Consider the following 13,437-nt stretch of genomic DNA (forward strand, 5'->3'; position numbering starts at 1 on the left):
TGGGTCTGACATTGATTGGTATTAATTCTGAAGCTTGTGATAGGACCTTTAACCCAATGTGCCAACGCTGCCATGGTATGACTCCACTCCAGCAGTCGTGAATCTGGACTCCCTGTTCCAGCCCCTACAGCAGGAACAGAGTTCTCACGTTCAGTCTCCTTCTCCTGCCTGAATAAAGACGCTGAGCAGTAATGCAAATCACTAGCTAGGATTGAATGTATCAAGTTTGATGGACAGTATATATTTACACAGTGAGAAAACAGGTATGGCTTTATAATGATAATGGTTCAGAGAATTTTAGAATAGTGCAAAGAAGTCAGAGGTTTTTTTGTGTGTATAGAATATGAAGCTAGGCATTAGACTTAGGAATCCGTGACCTCTTCTGAGCCAGTTTTGTCAATCTGTATTAAAGGCTTATTTTTCTTTCTTCAAAGATTTTGAAAACATTATTTAAAATTCACTGAGGACGAGAAGTCCATGCTTTATATATCTGTATCTGCTAATGTAGCTTCAGGGCATTTTGGAATATTTCCCAAATATTTGTTACAATTATCCTCATTTCTCTCTGTCCCCTCCCATCCCCATGTCCTGAAATAGCTCAGCAACAGCTCTTTCCCATTAGGTTGTTCTTCCACCAACAAGATCTAAGGATGGTTTGTGTTTTCATTTCATGTTGTTTTCCTTCACAACAACTATCTTATCTTGTTCTTCTCGATGGCTTTGTTTAGTGTAAGGGTCGTATGTGGAATCCTGTTGTCACCTTTTCAAAACTGAGGACGGTTAACAGGTCTCACTTAAATAAAACTAAAAGCACTTCAGTAACTATTGGAAAGTGACTAGCAAGTATCTCACGTTCTTCTTTGCCATTCCTTACAGGTCTATACACTTTATTGATTTCTTATGCATAGTGGGCAAACTGATCTAGTGGTGGCAGCTCTGCTCACAGCAGAGGGTTGGAACTGGATGGTCTGTAAGGTCCCTTCCAACCCCGGCCGTTCTGTGATTACATGATTCTATGATAGTGACCAGAACATTTTTATTACACTGCCCCAGTACAGTCCAGATGTTTTTGAATAAAAAATAATATTCTGCCCATGAATTGTTGGAATTATCTTTTCCTTGGATTACTGTGAATTGAAATTATTTTCCCGAGCAGCCAGTTTGATTAGATCTCAGGAATTATTCTCCAGTCTTGACAACTCTGTTGTTTTTAAAATAGCTAAAATAATCCATTGTGCTACCACTGAAGATTTTGACTATTTTTGCCACTGTAGCCATACTATGCAGAAATTAGGTACATGCCAGCTTGTAGCACACTCTGGTGCCTCTACCAGTGCTGTGCTCAGGCTGACTTCTTCAAAGCTTGATAGCTTTGAAGAAGGATTTTCTTAGCTACTCCATGAAGACATATTTAAGGTGAACATTGTACATATGGAAATAGGGAAGCAGTGAACAGAGTACCTAGAACCAGTCACTGGAATGTACTTTCTGTTTCCAAAAACCTGTCAAAGCATGAGCTGAGTTGGAAAACAGTTCCAGTAAGCAGTCCAATGAATTTTTATATGCCCATTCTGAAAGCCACAGATGACTTGATTAGGTTAAGATAAATGCCTTTTAGAATGTGAAGGCTTGAGGTGGAACTCCTGTAATGGCTAAAATGAAATTGATGTGCACTGCTTATAAAACTAATAAGACTTAGTGACATCAAATAAAATCAATACATAATTGAGTGTTGAGGATGAAGTAACACATCTCATGAACTAACTGCACTGTTTCTGAGTAGGAATGGTAAAAAATGGCAAAAGCCTGAATGTAGCTCAAGGATCTCATAGTTGATTAAAGCAAAGATTTTAAAGGCAAGAAGAAAGTTTGGATTGATCTGTAAGCTTGAGATTTGCCTGCTATGCGTATCTCTTGGCAAAGTGACATGAAAACTTACAACATTAATGCTAATTGGCAGAAATCAGTGTGTCTTCAAGCCTAAGTTTGGGGGTTTATGCGTGATAGTTCAGTTTGAGGCTGGTGAGGAATGTCTGTCGGTAACAAACCACCCAGCTGCCCCGTCAGGGCTGGAAGCTGTAATGCTGAATCTGTGTGGTGTTGCGCGTGAGTCACTGAGCCCTGCCAACCTTAATTGACTGGTTTGGAAACAGGGCAGCTGTTCTGCATCCTTAGCCTAATTTATTTTCAAATTTGATAATCCACCCAGAATTAATGGAGAGCTGACTATAATTATTTGTTTCCAGTTAGACTGGTTACAGACTTAGTCACGTTGCGTTGTGTTTTCTTTTTCATATGTTTCATTATAACTTTAAAGAACATATTGCATTATATTTCCTTTCTGGCTTCATACCTTGTATGTTACAAGAAATTTCTGAGCAGTAATGTGCTAGTCACATGTTTGCTAAGTCAGCTCAGTCTATTTGTGCATTTAACACAGCGACAAAGAAACCTTTGAACTACGGATGACTTTCAGAGGTACAACAGTTTACCCTAAGTTGTGTAGTTGCCCTGTATAAATACAGAAGGTATATAATGCAGAGGGCGTATATATAGTTGCAATAAATTGCTTCAAATTAATTTTTTTGCAAATGAAGGATTTGAAAGATAGTCTAATTACTCTCAGTGCCAGAAGCATCTGAAAACAATTCTTAACAGTATGTAAAGACATTGCTGGTTAGATTAATAATAGGGCATCTATTGCACATGAGAACTCCTGGACACTGAGAGAGTGTCTTGTGATTTTGTGTGTGACCCGCAAGACAATACCAGGCTGAAATAAAATTCCATTGAAATTATTAATTGCCATGCAACCAAGATCTCATGCTTTTTGTGTTAATGTAAAACACATGGCTTTGCTTATTTCCATTAAACACATTAGTATTATGCCAGGATGGAGATGTACAGATGTACTTGAGAGTGGGATGGATCAAATTAAAACCTCTTTAAAGGTGAAGGGTGTAACTGCCATACTTAATTTCATGTAATTTAAGTACAATTAAGTTCCCTTATGTAACCAGGTACTTGAATCAGCAGCAGCAGCCTCCATCTAGATCCAGAATAAGAGCGTGGTTTCAAAAGCTCAAGCCTGTGATGACAATGCCTGCTAGAGGTGTTGCCTCCACTCCACCCATCACTGCCTTGGCTGGTGTCCACGTGGCTCTTTATCTGCAGCCTGACTGCTGAAGGGTATCTGCTTTCCCATTTTGTATTTGCTTTCCAGGTAGGAGGAGCAAGCAGAGGATGGGCAGCTCATTGGTAGAAGGAAGTACTGAAATTCTTTAAGCTAGTATTACCTTCTGTATGCAGTTTTTGCAGTGCTTGGGCAGATGCTACAGGCTCCTTTTACCTGTACTGCTCCCAAAAGTAGCATAGCAAACATCTCCCCTGTTCCAGGTGATAATCCAATGGGGTTTGTGTATCTGAGGTAGCAAGAAAAATCTTGCTGTAAAATACAAGTAGCATAAAGAAAAATAAGCATTTTGTCAAATAAACATGCGCGTGGTACAATTTTGTACGTTAAAGTAAGAGAAATGTAATGCCTGATATATAATTGTTTTATGAATTGTTAATGATTAATCTGTTTGCTGTAAGGGTTACCAGAGGCCAAAACACCGTGTTGCCAGTGCAGGTTTGCTCTGCAGGTAGGGCTGCCACCTGGGTGTCAGAGCAATACTTACTCAGAGCCCTTCCTTGATCATTTTTAAAATACAGCATGAATGCAGACGGCACGTGCAAATGCACCTAATGTCATTGTGTCTAAAGTCAGATTTCAGACTTTTTTTCTTTATCACGAGGCCATCCGAACAAACCAGGCCCTGCACTCTGTTTTGAACAACAGAGTTGAAAAGTTCATATTATCTAGCTTGGATCTCTCAGTTTGATTCATCTTCCCTTGGCATCACTCCTGCTTAAACTAAAAAAACTGATTGATAAGAGATATTCAGATTTAGTCAAAGTTAAAACTTTTAGTTTTACTTAAAGTTAAAAATTTAGATATCAATATTAGAATATATCTTAAGTGTGGAAACTATTAGAAGTGCATTAGTGTATCCCTTTTGGCCTTCTTGCTTGCTTTTTGGGGTCTTCTTATTCTGTGTATATAAATGCTGTGATAGTGAAGAGCTACAGGCTGCCCAGAGAGGCTTTGGAGTCTTCTCCTTGGAGACCTTCAGAAGCTGCCTGGATGTGGTCCTGGGCACTCAGTGCTGAGTGTTCCTGCTTGAGCCAGGGTTGGGAAGACAGATCCAGGGGTTGTACCCTGTGGTTCTGTGACATGGTGGTGCCACAGGACATCATTTTGTGTTTGCAGAGAAAGAGCAGAAAAAAGAGAGGATGAGACAGAAAGCAGGGAGGAAGCTCTAAGCAACGCCTGTACGGGCAGTGCTACCACAATCTGTTTATTTCCTGAAGGGGAGTGACTCCTCTAGGCAGGGTGCCAGGGCAGTGTCATGAACATGGGTACATAAACAAGTGCAGCCATACCAGGAGAAGGCAGTGCTGCCCTCTGCCCAGGCAGAAGGTTTGGACACCTCAATCTGGAGCAACAGGAACCATCTCACCAAGCTCTGTGTTCTTCCAAAATGCTCAGAGGCTTCCAGCTTCACTAGAACAGACTTTCCAATTATTCTTCCTGTGATAGTCCTTTAGAAGCTCTTAAGCTGTATGGAGAAAGCCAAATAAATACTGGAACCCTTTCCTTTCCTTTGGATGAGGAGAAGACCTGCTGGACCTGATCTCAGAGCGTGTGCTGAGATGCTGCAGCATTGTTGCCAGTAGCACAATTGTCACTCTGGCATGCTGGTGGCCTCCTTTCCTGGGAGCCCATCAGGATTACAAGGGGTGCAGATAGCTGCATGATTACAGCAGAGGTTGCAAGCCACTTACTGCTACTACCTGTCATAACCTTGTAGCTCTTGGGCTGTCTTGTCTGAGATGCATGGGTTTGACACCATGGGTAAGAGTGTGGTTTCTGGGAGGGGTGACAGCAGGGCCAGGCTGCTGCTGTTGCTGTAATGCTTCCTGTTGGCAAATCTCTCAGTGTGCTCACAGAATTTTTCCAGGGGAAAGGCCACGGCAAGCAAGCTACAAGCAAGATGAATTACCCCACCAGGCCACGTGCAGCTTGCTGGCCATAATCAGTTCACCACATACTACTGCTTGAGCATCTTACACCAAGTCCTACTGAATCTGCCTCATAGCTGGGAAGCTGCCCTTCCTTTTGCCCTTCCTATTTTAAGATTTGTGCTAGAGGCAGGAGTTCTGTAACACCTGCAACATTTCTTTGTGTTACCTGTATGCTTGGCTACATAGATCCAATCCTACAAATATAAAAGTCTATATCAGGCCTGCCAAATTCTTTGAGATTAATCAGGCATATTAATGTTGGCCGGATCAGTAAATAGTTTTCCAGCTCTTTCAAATTCATTTATGGTAATACATTGCTTATCCTTGTTTTTCTTTCACTTTTTAAAACCAGAACATTTAGTTCGATGGTCACATAGAGTCATTATCTTTAAATACTCTCTAGACATAAGTGCTGACAAGATCCTAGGTCAGAAATCATCTGTCTTTGTGAAAACTACAAAGCATGTGGACAACATGTACAGCAGACAGAGTCAATAGGATCTAATTATATTCATGAGGTTTTCTTAGAGGGGGACTCATGGTTCCTAATTAGTTTTTCACTTCTGAAATCAAACTTGTGTGAAATAGCAAAAACAAAAAAAGCCCCAAGAGGAACAGCAATGCAAACCCATGACTGGGAGAACAGAAATAACGTCATGGAAAATGTTCTCATCAACATTTAAACTAACGTAATTGCTTTGAGAGAGATCTATGACAAAAGAAAGTCTGCAGAGCTTTTTCAACCCTCACCTGAATGGTACTGCTTGTGTATACAGTGCATAACATTTGCTTTCCACTGTGTCACGGCATTGCAGAAGGGAGCAATGCTGAGTATCTTAAAAACTACATCAAGAAACAAAGGCTTTGTTTCAATGAAACCATCTGCTTGTCATAGAATTGTCTGAATTGGAAAGGACCTTTAAAGGCCACCCGGTCCAACTTCCTGCAATGAACAGGGATGCTTACAGCTAGATCAGGTGCTTAGAGCCCCTCCAGCCTGACTTTGGGTTTCTCCAGGGATGGGGCATCCACTGCCTCCCTTGACAAGCTGTTCCAGTGCCTCACCACCCTCAGTGCAAAAAATCTTTTTCCTTATATCCAATTTAAATCTCCTTCTTTTAGTTTGAAACCATTTTACCTTGTCACAACAGACCCTGCTGAAGAGCCTATCTCCTTCTTTCTTACAGCCCCCCTTTAGATACTGAAAGGCTACTCTCAGGTCCCCCCAGAACCTTCTCTTCTCCAGGCTGAACAGCCCCAGATCTCTCAGTCTGTCCTCACAGGAGAAGTGCTCCATTCCTTGGGTCATTTTTGTGCCCCTCCTCTGGATGCGCTCCAACAGGTCCATATCTTTCCTGTATTGAGGACTCCACACTTGGATTCAGTACCCCAGAGGAGGTCTCACCAGTGCATAGCAGAGAGGCAGGATCCCCTCCCTTGATCTGCTGACCATGCTTCTTCTGATGCAGCCCAGGAAGAGTATGGTTGGCTTTCAGGGCTGTGATGGCATGCGTTGCCATTCAGGGCAGGTTTGCTGCATGGGGTCATGACAGAGATTACGTTTTTGCTCAAAAGAACCACTCCTTATTATTGTGGATGGAAGAGCAAAGACAAGCCCCAAAATGTAAATGCTCACTGATCAGAAATCAAAGAAGTCGATTTCCACAGCAGAAGCTAAGTTCATAATTTATATGAAATCTCATATATTTCCAGAGTCTCAAGCCCTGATTTTTGAACAGATTTATATGTACAAGTACTGTGAAACAAAACAGTGGTGTTCTGGGAGTAATGCCAGGGATGTGTTGAGCCATGAGCCAGCAGTGTGCCCTTGTAGCCAAAAAGGCCAATGGCTTACTGGGGTGCATTAAAAAGAGCGTGTCCAGCAGGTCGAGGGAGGTGATCCTCCCCCTCTACTCTGCCCTGGTGAGGCCTCATCTGGAGTACTGCGTCCAGTTCTGGGCTCCCCGGTACAAAAAAGACAAGGATCTCTTGGAAAGAGTCCAGCGGAGGGCCACGAAGATGGTGAAGGGCCTGGAGCATCTCTCCTATGAGGAAAGGCTGAGTGAACTGGGTCTGTTCAGCCTTGAGAAGAGAAGACTGAGAGGGGACCTGATCCAGGTCTATAAATATCTAAGGTGTGGGGGGCAGAATGGCGAGGCCAGACTCTTTTCAGTGGTGAGTGGAGACAGGACAAGGGGAAACGGCTGGAAACTGGAGCATAGGAAGTTCCGCACAAACATGCGCAAGAACTTCTTTACAGTGAGGGTGACGGAGCACTGGAACAGGCTGCCCAGGGAGGTGGTGGAGTCTCCTTCTCTGGAGATGTTCAAGACCTGCCTGGATGCCGACCTGTGTGACCTGGTGTAGGGAACCTGCTTTGGCAGGGGGTTGGACTCGATGATCTCTGGAGGTCCCTTCCAACCCCTACAATTCTGTGATTCTGTGATTCTGTGAACAGCTCATCTTGGGTTTTGGTGTGTTGTCTCCATTGAGTTGTTAAACCTGAAATGAACGAAACTAGATAAAATGATTCATGATCTCTGTTTCTGTGGTTCTCTACCATTTACTTCTGCTTGTGAGTCCAGAAGTTTATTTCATGTCAGAAAAAGAATGAATGTCTTCATTGCTATTAATATCAATGTGAGGACATTGTCCCCTTTATGCAGATGCTATAAGGATCTCTTTTTTGAGAACATCCTGTATCTCTCACTGATTGCTTACAGTCTATTTTATTGCATTGCACAAATACTCTGCTCTCATAAATCCTGCAGAAAAAGAAGCCCTTTAAGTGCTTAAAATTTACTTGTATTTTATGTCTGTCAAAAACCACGTTCTGATTAAAATTCAATGTTAAAAACATAATTTGATCTTTGTCAGTCGTGCAAAATAATATAATTGTCCTTTTTTGAATAAACTAAAACACCTTACTTCCATGTTGGGAATCATATGAACAACTTCTGTTTTCCGTGTGCCTAACATGACATCAGATGCAGTTAATCTAAATAATTAGCATCCTCTAGAACTAAATGCACATTTGTAGGAAGAAGTGCTGTTTTGATAGACATATACTTCTCTCTTTTAAATCTGGCTAATATTTGTTAAAGCAGAATCTCATTTTTTAAATAAAATGGCACAGACAAGTTCTAAAAGTCCTGCCCAGTGTGAATTATATATAGACACTGTGAGTTATACACAGCCAATGTAAAAATAATGGCAAAATTTAGCCTATCTCGGTCTTCAAAAGATCATAGAATCACAAAATCATAGAATGGCCTGGGATGAAAAGGACCACAATGATCACCTTTCAACCCCGCTGCTGTGTGCAGGGTCGCCAACCACCAGACCAGGCTGCCCAGAGCCACATCCAGCCTGGCCTTGAATGCCTGCAGGGATGGGGCATCCACAGCCTCCTTGGGCAACCTGTTCCAGTGCGTCACCACCCTGTGTGTGAAAAACTTCCTCCTGATATTTAATCTAAACCTCCCCTGTTTCAGTTTAAAACCATTCCCTCTTGTCCTATTCCTATCCACTCTCGTAAACAGCTGTTCCCACTCCTGTTCATATGCTCCTTTCAAGTATCAGAAGGCCACAACTTGTTAAACAATCATGGTAAATGATTGTGATGCAGATGCAGATGCAGGTAAATACATGAATTTGATAAAGACAGTTTTAATCACAAGGCCGTATCTCCCATTTCTACATTTTGCAGGTATGCCACATACAAAAAAGAGGCAGTGACTGCGTTATTTGGCCTCATGAGCAATATATGGCAGAACCAATTACTGTGTGAGGAACACTGCAATGGAAATCTACATCAGTCATTCTTCAGAGGAAGAATTAAGTCTGAAAAAGTTCACAAAAAAGAAAGAGAATAAAGGAGGGATAACATCTTCCTGTAATACTAATAAAATTAGAGCCTTATGTGCAAAGGGGCCTCTCTTGAAAAGAAAGTTTGCGACTTTATAGGATCAGAAGGTTTATGAAGTCATAGAATCATTAAGGTTGGAAAAGACCTTTAAGATCACCCAGGCCAACTATCAGCCCATCACCCCCATGCCCACTGACAATGTCCTCAGTGCCACATCCACACGGTTCTGGAACACCTCCAGAGATGGTGACTCCACCACTTTCTGGGTAGCCTGTGCCACTGCAGCACAGCTCTTTCTGAGAGTATTTTTGTTCCTAATATCCAATCAGAACCTCACCTGGCACAACATCAGGCCATTACCTCTTGTTTTATCACTATTACCTGGGAGAAGACACCAACCCCCACCTCACTACAACCTCCTTTCAGATCATTGTAGAGAGCAGTAATATCTCCCTTGAGCTCCTCTTCTCTTGGGGGGAGAAGAGCACCTCTCTTTGGAGAAGTGTGCTTTTCCACAGACATTTTTGAGGCAGGGGGAGTTTTCTCTCACTGATCCAGATAAGGTTGTCTTACACTATTAATTAGTGATTTAAGCTTATCAAATGGTGCAAGTGCTAAGTACAAATCGGTGGGATTAAGTGAAATCTGCTACACTTCAGAAGGAATGCTCTGCTTTTCTGCACAGGCATATCGAAGACACATCACTATAACAGTCCTCCAGCCTTTTTCCATTTCTTATTCTTATTTTTCTGATCCTTTCTTTGTAAAAGCTGATTTAGCTGCACCTTGCTAATTAATTTATGTAGTGAGATACGTAAGAATGAGATTACTCTGTCTGCATATCATATTAAAGGGGCAGAGTAAGATGCTTTTCTCTCACAGAGTAGATATTTGGGAGGGAGGCTGGCTGTTATCAGCAGCATAAGATGACAGTTGAGTGACCTCAGAGGTAAGAAGCATTGTAAGTATCTTCTGTATTTTTAAAAGACTTTTAATATAGCATATAAAAAGTCTTACATTGCAAGACTTCTAATATAGCATTTGAATCAACATTTTGGGTACAGAAAGAATGCCAGATTGTCTCTGAATACACAGTCTGGCATATGAATTAACCTTTTGGTCACAGAAAGAATGCCAACTGTCTCTGAATACGCAATTTAAGCATTTGTCCATCTGCTAGTTTCAAGGTACCTACTGTGGATTGTAGCAACAATTAAACCAGCACTAAACCAAGCATCTTTTTCAAATGGAAGGGAAGGGAGTTATGGAAAACATGTCCATGAATTTGGAATTGTATTTAATGAAAGTCACTGAAATCTTGTTTGTTTCTGCAGTGGGAAAAGGTGAAGTTGTTAGCTAACTGCGACTCTGAAGAACTTAGACATGGGCAGTCAGAACTTGCATTCCAGTAAAGATTTCTGTAGGCATTTTCTTGTTTTCCTCCAGTTTTCCCAGAAATGACTCCAATGGCTCAGCTGTGATCAAATTTTCAAGGCTGGTAATTCCCTCTCCTAGGCCTGAATGCACTGCAGATGCTGGAACGACGTATCACTGTCACTAATATGGATGCAGCTGTTTACGGAGACTGATACACGGCCCAAAACTGCATCATTCCTATGGCTCTAAAGGAAAAATCTTGCAGGGAGCAGGTAATAACTGAGCTCAGGAGCAAATTCTTCAAAGGCTGTGTGCTAAAACTTCAGCATTTTTAGGAACAGACACTCATACGAAGAATAAAGATAGTAATATTGAATTACTACACTTCTTCCCCATGAACTAGTCTTTAAAAAATTCTCTCTTGAACTCCATTTTACTGTGTGAGACAGCTAAGAATCATATGTCCTAGACTTTTAGCTTTAAAAAACATGTAGATTTTCATCAGTATTAACAATACCCACATTCAGGAAGTATTACAAAATTAATTACTGAAAGAGAGCTGGGTTTTTGTTGTTGTAGTTTTTGTTGTTTGTATAAGCAGGTGTATTTGCTAACAGAGTATTCACATTTCTTCCACACTTCATGGCCCTACCCTCAGTGATCTCCTTGTTCTTCTCCATGATCATGGTTCTTGCTCAGTTCTGCCAGGTTTTAAATAATGCTATACTTTCACTGATTTAGTTGATTCTGTCCCAATCTATGACTAATTTGGCACAGTAATGAGAATTTTATTTGTGATTTCCATGAAAGCTGGAACAGATGGATGAGTGAAAATCTTGCTTTAGGAAGAAAAATGCTCCTGTTCTTGATACATGCTCTTTTTCGTTTAAAGTAAAGAGTGTAAATGATTTATTTCTGAACTCAGCCTCCATGATCTACTGTAATTGTTCTTTAAATAAAAGAAGCCATCATTTTGATTTAATTTGAATACTCTTTCAGAGTATTTTAACTCTGTGATGAAACAGCAGCCAAGAAATGACAGTTTATCATCACTGCTGCTAACTAAGGACTACAGTATGACAGATTAGTAGTAGTGTGGGTGAATGGTGGCTTTATTCCTTGCTGCTTATTCCACTATGAAGAACAAAAAGCATGAATGACTTGGAGTGGGGGACTGGTTCTTCACTTCAGTGTTTATCCTAATGCAAAGAACAGCCAGGCAGCAGTTGAAATGAGCAGCAGCCAGGCTTGAGGCAAACAAAGGGGTTCTTCAGATCAGATGTGGCTGAGAAGTGCAGTGCAGGATGCTTGGGCGGCTAAGGGTTCATGTGAGTTGAAGAGCAGGTGGGAACAGGTTCATATATGAGAATCTCTTAAAGGATTGCTAAATATATAGAAACCATGCTTGTTTACAACCATGATTTTTTTCAAGTGGAATCATCCCAGTAGGTTTACTGGGAAACTGAGCTGTTACTTGCTGTAACTAGCCAACTTCCATGGCTAAATGATCGTGACAACAACTGTCAACACAGCACCATGATTTTGAGAAAACAACTAACCAAGGTTGGTAGCTATTAAAGAGCGTTGTGATAAGACCATGAAACTGTCCAAGAAGAAACATAATCCACAGTGTCCTGGAAGCCCTAGAATTTCAACCTGAAAGCACTGGAACTGAGAACCTATCAGAACAAACTGGTTGTGTTGTTTAACTTCGATAAATGTTTTGAGTGTTGTTCTTGAAGTGGGAAAGTTTCACTTAATTCCTGTTTTCCAAATCTATCATTTTGAAAAAAAAATATTCTCAGGAAGGTAACTTCTCATACAGGAATGTTGTTGTTTTTTTTTTTTTTCCCCAGACACCAGTGGTTTTGAGAAAATCTGTATTAGATAACCTTTGATAGAAAAAAATCCAGAAGATGGGTAATTAGCAGTGTTATTTTTTTTTTCAGTACTTGCATGAGCTGAGATACAAACTTTTGAAAGAGAATGTTTTCCTTGAAAAAAAAATCATGGGCGAATGTTCTAATATGAATTATTAGATAAAATTAATTTAGGAAAACATACATTCTTGTACACATAAGGATGGTTTTCTAACTATGAGATTTAAAAGTAACTATGGGATTTAAAAAATATTATCCATATACTCAAAAATCAGCTTGACAGACAGAAGTCGTTTGTTTGCCTGTCAAACACAGACTAAGAAAAATGTCCAAAAAGAGAAAAATGCTGGATGTTCAGATTTGGATAATCCAGTTAACCAACCTGTTTTCTCAATTGGGTACATTTGAGGTTGATTTAGAGAAAGAATAGCAATTTTTTTTCACACTACAACTGAAATACTTATAGTTCTCCATACCCATGTATCTCCCAGTCTTCCTCAGAGGGGATGGAGCATGCAGGGTGAGCGACTGCAGGCATCAAGAGCTCACTGATGCATGGAAAGCATTTTCTGAAGACTCCATTCTGCTAATGTAAAGCATTCACTTAGCAAACTTGCTTATGTGACTGTATTTTGCTAGAAGGATTTTCTGCAATAAACTGAAATATTTATTTTGTGTAGAGTGCGGGTAGAGTTGAAAGTGAAGTGTGTCTTCTCAAATGAAATAGGAGACACCTGCAATACAGCTGCCTAGAGAGAAAGTTTTGCCTTGGGGCACTTTTAAGTGAACCAGGAGAGCCTGGCTGATTACAGTCCCTGACAATATACCCGGGAACACAGAACCACATTGCCTTTGTCCTAAATCCTACCAGGATCTATGAACCAGGTTCACAGATTATTCCACATTGTGGCAACTTTATGGTCACCATGGGTAGCTGGGACTTTTTGTTTGTTTTCGTATTATAAAAAGATAAGGGTTCTTAATCATGTCTCTCAGCCTTGCTTTCATAGGACCCATTCTTCTTTCATAACTCTGCCATAAAAATTCACTTTGGGCTGATGCTTGGCACTTGAAAGCTCAGCCTGAAAATTTGTTTTTCTCTATGTGATTTTCAGAAAATTGGCCAACAAAAAGATATGCCTGTGAGCCTTTGGGAGATTCTTTTCTGCAGCAAAATCTAAGTCT

The sequence above is a fragment of the Tetrao urogallus genome (genome assembly GCF_951394365.1).
Source record: "Tetrao urogallus genome assembly, chromosome: 1".
Lineage (NCBI taxonomy): Eukaryota > Metazoa > Chordata > Aves > Galliformes > Phasianidae > Tetrao > Tetrao urogallus.